Genomic DNA, 10,381 nt, shown 5'->3' with positions numbered 1-10,381 from the left:
CGAGCCGCGCCTCCCATCGGCCGAGGGCGGCGCCTGCGCGGGGCCTGGCGCGGCGGCGGGGCCTTTGAAGTCGCGGCGGCTGCCGCTTTCATCCTTTCTTCTTTCCCTCGCAGGCCCCTTTGTGTGACTAAATTTGGCGAGAATATGGATCCGAGCCAGTCTTTCCACGTGTGCTCCCAGCTCCCAGCTGAGAAGGCCAAGGGTTCTCTTCCGGGTAAGGAGACAGGGAGCGAGATCAAAGGGTTTGGGAAGCTGGATCTGAAATGTGAATTGAAAATAAAAATCAAGCCTGGACACATTCCAGTTTCTAAAGCAAAACCAACCCTCATCAGAGGCCTTCCCTCCCTCCGTGGCTCGCTCGCTCTCTGCTGCCTTTGACTCTGTCTCCTTTTCTTTGCTGCGACCGTTCCTGAGCACACGGAATGCAACGGGGACAACATAGGGAAACACTTACTTTCTCCAGATTTTGTTTTGCAGTCATTTTATTAGGGAAAATATCTTGTTCACAATTACCGGTATGCGAAGCCGAATTTTTTCAGCCATAAATATTGTCTTATTTCGGGATGCCTCGCACTTTCTTCTCCGGGCATATTTGGGACGAGAAGGCTGACACAACACGTGTGTGCACATGTTCATTGTGCATGACAGGGGGTTTTGTCTACACACAATGCAGTTCCCACGTAGTTTTCTTCCACAGAAGTTAGATTCTGGAAAACCAATGTTAGTGAATGTTTTTAGCAAAGCACTCAGTATCACAGTCGGTCTCTGTGATTTGAAATCCCTGTATTGATAGACAGCAGAGATCCTCTCCTACAAACAACTAGTCAGAAATGTTTGTCTTTATGGTTAGAAAACTGTAAAGTCCCTTCTTGAATACACTTCCTGAGGGGTATTCTGCAGTTTTGGAGGTAACCGATATGAAAAGACAGCTTTGAAATCCCGTGATGCAGAGTCAGAAATCCTGGGTTGGAGGTGGTCACAGCCACTGCCTCTCGGGCCACGAGTGACCTGGGACAGGCTGTTTAACTCCTCCGAGAATCAGTTTCCTCTCTGAAAAATGGGTGTAATAATAACCTACTATTAAGTGAGATAATGCATGTGAAAGTATGTACAAATGTAAGGAATTATTAGTGCACGAAGCAAACATGATCCTTTTAAGGAGACCTGTTAAGTTGCAAAACCAAAAACTTCTGAAGCTCCAGGAACCGTTACCACAGGTGCAAACGGGGATGGTGTCACCCTCACAGGTCCCCCACTGTGACCATCTCCACATCTCCAGCAGTTGTGTTACAAAGACCAACAAAATCCCCCTAGCATTTGTTACCCCAGAGTGAGTGTGTTGAGAGAACGTACTAAGGAGAGAGGAAATACGCCTCAACTCATGTTTATGTTGGGCTCTCGATGGATTCATAAATGGACGAAGAAAAATGATACTGAAAACAATGTATTTTTGTGAAGCATTTGACGAAGCTCAACAATCGCTCTGAGAACAGCCTTAGCAGTGTGATGGCCTGTTCTCAGGGGTGATTTATATGCGGATAAAATACTCCTAACATCAGCAATAAGAACTGGGGGGTTGGGAGAGTGACTAGAAAGGTGTATAAGAGGTATTTTTTGAGACTGTGTAAACCCCACTAGAATCTGTGTTTTAGAATAGAATGTGATTGCGTATCTCAGGCAAAGGCATCTCAAGTTACAATGCAGTAAACGTTATCACTAGGGCTGTGAAGTGACGGGAGTAGCATAGGTACCATAGGTACCTAGTTAGCTGGGTGTACTTCATGTGTGAGCCTTTCTAACTAACCTAAGGTAACCCTACCAATGGAGTCATTTCCTGGGCTCAGCCTCCCAATATAAAGTACAAAGCGTTGAAGGGGAGGGGTTGTTCCAGTGTTCCTATATCCTTTTGCCTTGGCCCAAGGCTGCCTGGGGTGCAGAATCCTCCTGAGATGCTCCATCCATCTCTCTCCGCTGCCTCCTGCTAGCAGCAACACTCAGGCTTTGCTAATCATGTTGAAGGGACTCTAGCAATTTTTGTTGGCACTTAGGAGGCACCTTCTATTTTTAACATATCTTTCCACAAATGTTCCAGATTAGAAGTGGACGCTGATCAAATTCACGGGTCAACTTCAATCCTTCCTTTCACTTGTCTTTACAGATGAAGCTTTTTGAAATTTATTATTGGCCAAAAGGGGAACATAGACCAAGGCACTGAGGATTCTATCTTGTTTTTTGGGAGCAGCAGGGAGGCTCTGAAAATACTCAAGGAAAACCTGGGGCATTCTATTGAAGAAAATAAACTCCCTGAAGGGGAGGCTTGGCCAAGGGATTTACTTGTTTTTATAAATCTGTTTCCCCAGTGACTATGGTAATGGAGGTGTTTCTTGAATTGTGGTAAATGCACCTCGTAAAATGGACGGCCTGGGCTGTATTCTCAGGCTTCCTGGGCTCTGTCAGCGTTGGGCAAGCACCTAATCCCTGGATTGAGGCTGGAAGCCAAAGCCACAACCTTCTTGCCTAAAGGCAAGAGCAAGTACCAATTGAGCCATATGGAGATTAATGCAGAACAAGGTCATTAGTCTCATTGTTTATCCAGTTACTTGCAGCACAGATCTGTGTAAGTTTCAGCTACGGGGCTTGCAGCCTGCCTTTGATGTGTGTCATCTGTATGTTCTAGTGCTCCAGGAAAGTGCCTGACTGACAGGATCCACATCCAATGCCCAGAAAACACATCTTACACAAGTACAGTGAAGCGTGGAGCTGAACAATTTTCCAGTAGTTTCATCAAAGTAAATAAACCAACCTGAAGGGTCAGGATTGAGCCTCCTTTGTCCTCACGCCATGACTTTTGGGTGTCCTTGGCGGATTTGTATTGTTTTCATTTGAAACTGGGTAACTGCTTTAAATCTTCATTTAGCTCTCAGAGGAAGGAGTTGACCTACGTAACATTTGACCTTGAGGATGCCTGCTTTTTTTAAGCACTCTGTCCATAAAAACAGATGCATTAAGTAAGATTATCTTTACTAATGTACACATTTCTCCAAGACACAACCAGTTTCCAGTTCTTTCCTTCACTCCGTCTCGCTTGTGCGGCTGTGCTTAAACTCAGAATGAACAATTATGGGAGTGAATTCAAAAGGTGGAGAGAGCCAGTGCAAGTAGTTCAGGCTACAAAATTGTCATCTGGCTCAATGAAACACTGTTTTTTGGCAACAGTGAAGCTAATTTGCCTTATCTGAATTTGACTTAAAGGTCCTGCAATCCCACTCTGCCAGTTAACAAATGTCTTGAGTCTGCTTCCCTTAGGTTAAGTCAGCAGAAAGCAGGGGACAGAGATAAATTACTATCCTATGAAGTTAGACAGTAATTTTCGACTGCTAGTTCAGATAACTACAGACTCCCAGATATATTTTGAGGCTTGAATTATCCAGATACTTGATTGTTGTAGTTCGAATTCTCTGGATACTTTTTAGATTTTCTTACTTTGTATCTCACAGTGGCTGAGGCAGACAGACCTGGCTGCAGCTCCAGCTCTCCCACGGTTAGCTCTCTTGCTCTCCGGCGTAGCCTCCTAACTAGTCTCTAGCTTCCACTATTTTTTATTTTTATTTTTATTGTTTTTGAGACAGGATCTCACTCTGCCACCCACGCTAGAGTGCAGTGGCATCGTAGCTCACTGCAGCCTCAAACTCCTGGGCTCAAGCATTGCTCCTGCCTCAGCCTCCAGAGTAGCTGGGACCACAGGCATGTGCCACCGTGCCTGGCTAATTTTTCTATTTTTTTTTTTTGTAGAGACGGGGTCTCGCTCTTGCTCAGGCTGGTCTTGAAATCCTGAGGTCAAGCCATCCTCCCGCCTCAGCCTCCCAGAGTGCTGGGATTACAGGCGTGAGCCACCGCGCCCGGCCTCGGCTTCCACCATTACTGAGTTCCACGCATGCCCAGAACAGTCCACGCCTCGTGGAATATCGAAAGTCATCCTTTAACACTTGCTAGTTGTGGCTTCTAAGTCTCTCTGTGAACTGGTGCCTGGCTTCCTCTTGCTCACCGCTCCCCAGTGTGCAAAGCACTCTTGTGCACACACACACCCCCTTGGTCCTTTACTTGTTGCTTCTGCCCAGAAGCTCCTGGCCGGGTGGATGTTCACAGGGCTCACTCCCTGACTTCACCCAGGTTCTGCTCAGATGACCACTTTTTCTTAGACCTTGCCATCTTAAAAATAGACACCCTTCACCCCAATTCTAGTCACTCTCCACTCTTGTGGGCAGGACTGTCACTGCCTGGCATAGTTTTTGTACTTACAGTGGTTGTTTATTAGCTTTCTCTCCTACAGGAACATGTTCTATGAGGGGAGGGACTTTGTTGTGTTGTATCCTCACTGCCTACAACAGGTCTTGGTGCACAGAAAATATGCTAGAAAGATGGTTGTGGTAAGTATTTAACATAGCCTTTGAACCCTCAGCTTCCTTCTCTGCAATACATCCCTTACGGAAGATAGTAAATAATTGATATAAAATTACCTGGAACACAGCAGATCTACTCAGTAGGCGGTAACTATAATTGTATAGTCAACGCTGCCAATAGAAATACAGTGCAGGTCACGTATGTAATTTTAACTTAAAAAGCTAGAAAGAAAGACTAATTTTAATAATATATTTTATTCAACCTAAATGTTGAAATTATTACCATTTCAACATATAATCATTATAAAAACTTATTAATGAAGATTTTACATTCTTTTCTCATATTTAGTGTCTGAAATCCAGTGCGCACTTTACTTACAGCACATGTTGGCTCAAACCGGTCACATCGTGAATGTTTGGTAGAATGACACGTTTTTGTCTGATTCATCTTTGTAACCCCCATAGTGCTTTGCACATGTCCCTGAAAACAGTAGAAGATCAAAAATGTATCAAAGAATATCATAACACTATGTTCTTATATACTATTTTTCATGATAAATGCAGACCTTCGACTTTCTGGAGTGTGAATTAGGTCTCTGTGAACTAGCTGGAGATTATAATCATCTTTTCAGTACCCCGTAACGGCACTTTGCACATATTAGATGTACAGTGAATAGTCGTGTTTCAAGTGTGTTGCTGAATTGCTTGAGTATTTTTTCTACATTCAAAATAATAGATTTACCCTTGAACTTTAGGAAATGTGTAAGTTGAAGATTTTCTGTATTACATTTTCTAGAATAACTTTCTCCTGCCCAGATAGCTGCCAAACTCGCAGTGCTGTAAGAGTCACGCAGGATCAAAGGTTCCTCAGGAAATCTGAGACGTGGAGAGTGCCCGCTCCCACGGCAGACGTGATTTTCAGGTGCCCTTCCTCTACTGCTTCTCGGGACACGTGCACAGACAGTAAGCTTCCTCCATCCTGTGCTTGAAATTTTCACAAAAGTACCTGAATTAAGGCATTAACCTTAGGCCTAGGCAAACGCTTTATAGTTGCAAAAGTCAGTCCTCCGCCATTTCAGAGATTTAAACCCCGATGCAATAAGAGGATGAAGGTGAACAAAACAGAGCAGGGCCATTTCCTAGAAGAAGTGGGTAAAGAACCTTCTGGTGAGAGATCTGCCTCCAAGGCCTCGATGTGCTTTTGTGTTAGAGAAGCATTACTTGGAATTAAGTGCACGGACCTGTTATCCTTTACTGTGGCTTTAAAATTGACCTATAGATTCTTTCATCAGAAGTACAGAAAGTGAAGGATTAAGCTTATGCCACCACTGAAGTGAAGGGTGTTTAAGAGAAAAAGTTAAGTGTATTAATGATCGCTGAAATTATTTTGCCAACAAGAATGCTAAAAACATATTCAAAAGACTCTCAGTCAGATATTCAAAGAAGCATTTTTTTTTAACTTTGAATGGTCTAACTGTTGGAACTATGGATTTATTGAATGAATTCTAATAGAGCCAGATGATGAAACACTCTGCAGCTATGAGAGTGATGCTGTGTAATTATTTTTATTCACATGAAAAGATGTTAGTGATATCATATTGCTTAGTGGGAAAAAAAGGCAGGTTGTAAGAGACCAAGTATAATCATGACTCATTTTTAAAAATCCATCTCTACATGTTATTTATCAGAGTGTAAACTCTGTTAGAGCAGGGGCCCCATCTTGTTGACCATGATATACCTGGTGTCTAGAACAATTCCTGGCACACGGTAGGCACTTTAGGAACTTTGACCACATCTAGAAGGATAAACACTAAAATACGAACCGTTTTCTCCAAATAGCAGAGCCATGAGTGATTTTTATTTTCTTCTTTGTGTTTTTAAAAAATTCAAATGCAATGAAACAACATTATTAAAGTAGTAAGATAAAAATTTAAATACAACATCATAAAAAATATTTTTAAGACAGTAGAGCTGATCCTAGGGAATTCTGACAAGAACAACAGCAACGAGGAACCAGGAGCAGGGTTGGAGCCATGGCCTCACAGAGGACACGATTTCAGGGCCACCTGGTGGACACACGGAAGTTAATACAAAGGGACTGTGGTAGTTTGTGGCAATCAGAAAGATGGGCCTTTTTTTGAAAGGTAAAATTTAAACACAGGAAATGCACAGGTCTTAAGTGTACAATTCAATGTGTTTTGATTACTATATATAGCTGTGAAACCATCACTCCAATCAAGATACAGAACATTTCAATCACCCAAAATTTCCCCTATGAGATGAACTTTTTTTTTTTTTTTGAAACAGAGTCTCACTCTGTCACCCTGGCTAGAGTGCAGTGGCGTCAGCCTTGCTCACAGCAACCTCCAACTCCTGGGCTCAAGCTATCCTCCTGCCTCAGCCTCCATAATAGCTGGGACTACAGGCGATTGCAACCACACCTGGCTAATTTTCCTATTTTTTGTGGAGACAGAGTCTCGCTCTTGCTCAGGCTGGTCTCGAACTCCCGAGCTCAAGTGATCCTCCTGCCTTGGCCTCCCAGAGTGCTAGGATTACAGGCGCAAGCCTCTGCGCGCGGTGGAGATGAACTTGTTTTGAAGCAACTTTTGAAGGTGCATTTTTGGTGAAATGTCGCTTGTCGTTAGTGTGTCGTTTTCTCTTACTGGCAGTTTTGGACATATTCCTTCAACTCCCTGTGACTTTCTCCATCTGTAAAACTTGTCAGCTTAGAGGATGAGTTTCTAGGAAATATGCTAATCCTGTTATGTGCTCTAGGAAGGAGAGAAATAGAACTCAGGTTATTAGCTTGACTATCAAAGTGCTGAGTTGAAATTCAGTAAATTTAGTAAGATAATTTGCAGTATGGATTGTTTTTCAGGGTAATAGATGAAATGACGTCTGTGGTCCCAACAGCAGAGAGGAGGGGTCTTGGTTGCTCCAGACATGCACGTGTGGGGGAGGGGGCTGTGGGAACAAGTGACGAAGGGAGTGATCTCCAGAGGCAGCTCTGTGCAGAGACGTGGGAATGCCAGGCTCCTTGGTGGGTGCAGAAACACAGCACAGCAACACCACGATCCGTGCACTTTCCCAGCACCCGCCTCCCAGGCTTGGCATTCCTCTGGCCTCTGCCTGCTCCCGTCCACTGCGTGCATGCAGCTAAACACAGCAAGCAGGAACATCTCTTGGCTGTGGCACAAAACTGTACTTACTGTAAAAAGAGAGCATTTCCTGAATTTCTTTTATGGGAAGCGTTAAAAAATGCAGACAGGACGTAGTCTGACGTTTTTTCCCTTCATTGTGAAATAACTGAAGTTCCTCTCTCTCTCTCTCTCTCTCTCGCTCTCTAAGATAAACCTCACCTTTCAGGAAGGGCAGAATTTCATCAACTTAAATATAGGTTCGGAGGTCCATGCCGGAGCAATCTGATCAATAAGTAGGTCAAAACTGTCCCAAAGGGGACTATGGACTGGATTGCAGCGTGGCTCAGATCACAACTTCCTAGCGAGGTGTCAGGACTTCTTGGGTTACTAGCCCGCTAGTCCCCAGAGACAGTGCATGCTGTGAGGGAAATATAAACAATAATGGGAACAGGACAGTAAGGATTTACCCCAAGTATGGCTGCAAAACACTCCCGGGCTGCCTGCCCTGCGCCTTGCCCCCGCCCCCGGGTGCATCTCATCCTCCCCCTTTCTCCGTGGGCCCTGCCAGGTGTGAAATCACTTGATAAACTGTTTCCACCGGCGTGCTGGGAGAATTTCATCGCTTGACCCCTGAAAATGGAGGGAATTAGAACCGATAAGAAGGGTGATTGGGTGCCCTAAGCGGTGAATTGATTGCCAGAAAGTTACCTAGGCAAGAAACACCTGTGCGTAGCGGCCACGTGCGTTAAGAAATACTAGGTGAGCCGAAAATTAAAATAAAAAGGATTAACTTCTGTGAGAAGACCCGTTGGACAGAGAGCAATCATATAAGTTATAATCTGAGACGCAAAGCAGGAGAGGGAGTTGACAAAATAACTAAATATTTTCTTTTGTCTCCTTCCCTTGTAAACCAAGATAAGTGTGTTTTTGTTTTCTGTGCGAGAGTTAATGCTCTGTGGTTAATTATATTTGTTACAACAGCAGCAATGATCTTTAAATAAAAATCACTGTCATTTTTTTTTTGGTTACTGAAATGGAAAAAAGTCATAATGGGCATTGTACATTAGTTACTATGAATATCTCACTTACTATGGATGATTAAAAAAAACCTATTCTGTTTCACTTACTGGTTCAAGTAAATTACATTTTCCGCCTCTCACATTTGAATACAAGGCTGTTATCTTAGGGTTCCCAGCCTGTGGAAGAAACATTTCATGGAAGCAACTCTGCTTCAGCTGTAATGTCTCTTGCTACTCCTTTTTCTATTGAAAAAGGAAAAGAAAGAAAAGAAAAAAAAAAAAAGAAAACAATAATAATTATATTTCTAGCCTAGGACTATGATCCTGTGAATGAAACTCTGCCCTTACTCTCAGTGAATCAGGGGGTGAGTGATATTCTATTTCCTCATAGTTTCTTCTAGTTTTAATGAGATGAAAGAGGAATTTGCAATCAAATAAGGGTAGCAGCGCAGACATTACGACTAATTTACGCAGTTAAAAACTCAGGATCGTATTCAGATCCGACCAAGAACATGACACAAGATTTAATTTAAAAGGAAAGAGGGGGCAATTTCTCTTTTCATTTCGGTGACTGAATTTGCACTGTGCCACGGCTCAGTGGTTACGCTGCAAGCCTCGCGTGAGCACAGATGGAGTGGCTGGATTAGGTAGAACTAGCTCTCTCCCTCTTCCTGTCTTCCAGGTCACCGGTGCCTCCCCAGAAGATAACAGAGAAGCACAGGAGAGAACAGGCTCACTGACTTACACAAAACAAGCCACTTAGTTACTATAGAGACCACAGAGGCAATATATCCATTATATATACTACATACACATACTCTAGCATGCAGCCCGTATTGTGTTTATGTAAAAAGTAGAGAATTAAACCAGTCATTTAGCTAACTTAGGCAAAATACTGTTGAAGAAAAACTTTTTTTTAAACCCAAATTAATCAGTTAATTAAATCGAACCACGCTAATATTCAGTTATACCTTATTTTGTCAGGGAAGTAATTAGACACTTCTTCAGGTTCCAAGCAGTAAGTACTGCAATCACAGGCACAAAAAGGGTAGCAAATGATCGTACATTCCTCTTCTCCTTTTCTCTCTTGAACACACTGCGGACGTGCTTTTCATCCCAGCTCTCCACCAAGACTCCCGAAGCCTGTGGTCAGTTCTGAACCCCCTTACTCGACCTGTCGTCAGCATGTGACACAATCAGTGACACTTCCCTCCCTTGCTTCCGGGATGCCGTCTGCTCCTGGCTCTTTCCTGGTCTCCTGGGCCAATCCTTAGCCCCCTTGGCCTGTTCATGACCTTCCCCCTGACCTCCAGCTGGTGGAGCACCCCTGTCGCAAAGCCCCTCACGCCCGTCTCTCTTCTGGCTAATTCATTCCCTCGATGACTTCATCTAGTCTCATGCCTTTAGACACAATGCGTGTGCTAACAACTCCCAGAGGGCTATCTTTGACCTTGACCTAGCCCCGATTTATAGACTTGCACATCCAACCACCTACGAACTCGCCCATGTGGAGGTCTGGTGGGTATCTGATCTTTCCCGCGTCTGCTCCTCCGTGGTCCTCTCCATCTCGGGAATTGGTGGGTCTGTCCTCCCAGCTGCTCAGGGCAAAAGTCTCAGAGCCCCCCGTCACCCTTGTCTTTCTCTCACTCCCTACATCCAGTCTGTCTACACCTTCTTCACCTGGGCCAGCTGCTTCTCGCCAACCCAGTTCACGGTGCCCCCACTTTTCATCTGGACTTTGACAGTAGCCTGTCCAGTCGTCTCCCTGCTCCCGCCTTGCTGTGCCGGCGTGATCCTCGCAAGCCCGAGTCCCATCACGTCT

At 44.1% G+C, this 10,381-nt stretch overlaps 1 long non-coding RNA gene across 1 annotated transcript; it reads left to right on the top strand.

Moving 5' to 3' along the window:
• Positions 1-111: 111 nt before the first annotated feature.
• Positions 112-2,817, top strand: LOC105818967. Its single transcript, XR_001137933.1, has 2 exons — positions 112-214; positions 2,159-2,817. It is a non-coding gene; the product is annotated as an uncharacterized LOC105818967 (long non-coding RNA).
• Positions 2,818-10,381: the final 7,564 nt, after the last annotated feature.

This window comes from Propithecus coquereli, unplaced genomic scaffold (assembly GCF_000956105.1).
Source record: "Propithecus coquereli isolate 6110/MARCELLA unplaced genomic scaffold, Pcoq_1.0 Scaffold46, whole genome shotgun sequence".
In the NCBI taxonomy this organism is placed as follows: domain Eukaryota; kingdom Metazoa; phylum Chordata; class Mammalia; order Primates; family Indriidae; genus Propithecus; species Propithecus coquereli.
Note: the sequence above shows the minus strand (reverse complement) of the source record. Positions and strands in the feature narration are given on the sequence as shown.